The following is a 2655-nucleotide window of genomic DNA, read 5'->3' as shown; positions in this document are numbered from 1 at the left end:
GTAAATAATTTTCCTCTATCATACATGGTTTGATCTGCCACCTTGGGTTAGCAAGTATAATATATATGATTTTACATCACTCGTGAACATTGCAAATTTCCTTACACTTCTTATGTATCTTGATAAAAAAATAGCATAGAAACATAATAAGGATAGATCAATGACTAGATAATAATCCCCTCTAAGGGGGAAACCTCCCTTTACATCACATAAATGAACAATTCTTGGATGATTCAAATGACAAACCTCCTTCCTATATATAGGAGTCTAAAGGGTCAAAATAGAATTAGGGTCTACATAAAAATAATAATGTAAGGGATCAACAATAAAATTAGTGGGCTTCTATGTGGCACAACATTAACAATATGTGGGCTACACTAGTATTATAGGGACACAATGTTGGAAACAATGATAATACTGAGAGGGTGGGGAGGGGGGGAAATCAGTATTAAGGATAATTTTAACTTCTTTATGCCAATTTACTTTTCTTATTTAAACTTGGAAATCATTCATATACTCAGCAGCAATATGTAATATGGAATCAACATGAAATCAACATACAAGCATATACACATGAGACATAATACTTTTCACGTGGAAAACATTTCAGGAAAGAACCACAAAGCTTGTTGTTGTTATTGATGTAAAATAAGAGCACCTAATCTATTACATCAATCTGTTTTGTGAGCACCCACTCATAGGAAGCACAAAATCCCTTTCATTGTTTGCTAGCATCGACTAGCAGGAAGCACCAACTCCCTTTGTTTGTAGACACCTGTCCAACTTACCAGAAGCACCATGTGAGGCACCGACCTCACAGATTTGTTGCAAGCACCAACTTGCAGCTCCTTGGATTTTTGCAAGCACCAACTTGTAGGAGGCACCAACCCCCAAGCCTTCTCAAGCACCCACTAGAGAATGGAAGCACCAACTTCTTGTATGTAGGCACCAACCCACACTCAAATAAGAAATACATGTTCTCTGTAATTTGGTAGCCACTCTACTTGATAAAAACTTTGTTCTTTTCTTACTTTGCAACAACCCATTGATCTTCTCAACAACAATCACTCATCACAATCCATGCAACATTGTTCTCTTCTCTTCATCGATAATCCCTTAGCTCCCGGCCTTTAGCTGTCCAAGCACACACACAAATCTTGGCCCCTTTATCTCCACATCACACACTTGGCCTTTCTTGCAACACACAAGCACTTCAACCTTTACTCATAGTGCATAGGCACTTCAACCTTTACTCACAGTGCATAGGAACTTCAGCGTCTACTCACAACACACATGCACTTCAACCTTTACTCAAAGTGCACAAGCACTTCAGTCTTTTCTCATAGTGCACAAGCACTTCAGCCTTTACTCACAGCGCAAAAGAACTTTAGAATTTACTAACACAATGCATATCTCGAGTTATTTTAACTTTTGCATAGGCACTCTCGACCTCACTCTCCATAATAGGCTCTCACTCAGCCTTACACAATAGTACACACTCTCACAAAGATTTTTCCACTTAGCTCTTTGGACACTATGCTACTTTTCCACACTTTTCTCATTTGAGCTCCTGGGTTTTGGTCCTCTGCTGCTCCCCAATCGATGTTTCCACACTCTCTTGTGTTCAAACTGTGCACTGTACTTCGACATGGCTCTTCCATGTTGCAGTTGCGTCTGTCTTGGTCTTTTCCACTGCATTAACCATGAGAAAGGGTAATTTGATTGTTTCTCCATATTGAGACTGAATTCTTAGTCCATCTACATACTCCAATTAGGAACAGTCCTCTTTGTTTTCAACTCTCACATCACTTAGGCTCTCCATATTTATTCATGGTTTCATAGTACTTCAGCATGGCTTGTCTGTGGACCATTGTCCTTTTTGCCTTATCTCAGTTTTTTTGTTGATCCATATATCCACTTAACTCATTGAGAAGTGCCTCAGAGCACATGAAATAGTTTGTCTCACCTCAAGGTGGACCCAACACTCTTTCCCTAAGACCGTGGCCCTTGCCCTTGACCTAGTGATCTCTGACAATCACCATTTACTTCTGAGACCAATTCCTCTATCTCTGCATTTAAACTTTAGTTTCCGACACATATGCCTTCAATACACTTTGTATTACACTATCAGAGGTTTCCATTATCAAAACTCTATTCTTAAGATACATTACTAAAACAACGAATTCTGATATCCTTTGGCCCTTTTTGTTTAGCCCCTTTTCACATATTTCACCATAAGGCCAGATGCAATGAACGAAGGCTTAGCCTTAAGGCGCTAAGTCCTTTAGCATTCTACCCGGGGCCTTTTTTCCTTTGTTATTGCTTTGTGCCCTTGTTTATATTAGTTTCCACTTGACCATGCACTAACTCATCAACAGCCTCCTTATAAGCCTTTTTCAATTACCAACCGATATAAAGTGTCGACATCCTAAATCCTCAGATCGCTGACTTTCAATATGATGTCATTACTACCATCTAGGACTTCTTGAGTAGTGACACATGTCACCTAGATATGACCAACTAGGCCCTCTCAAAATTCCAAAACTGCTTGCCACGTGTCCTTCCGTACTACCACGTTATGCTGACGTCAACTGCCACTTGTCCCTTATTGGAGCAAACCAGATGTTGCAATGTGACCTTATAAAAGCCAAATGG

The sequence above is a fragment of the Pinus tabuliformis genome, chromosome 7, assembly GCF_031772625.1.
Source record: "Pinus tabuliformis cultivar Carrire ecotype Pingquan chromosome 7, CPIR1, whole genome shotgun sequence".
Taxonomy (NCBI): domain Eukaryota; kingdom Viridiplantae; phylum Streptophyta; class Pinopsida; order Pinales; family Pinaceae; genus Pinus; species Pinus tabuliformis.
Note: the sequence above shows the minus strand (reverse complement) of the source record.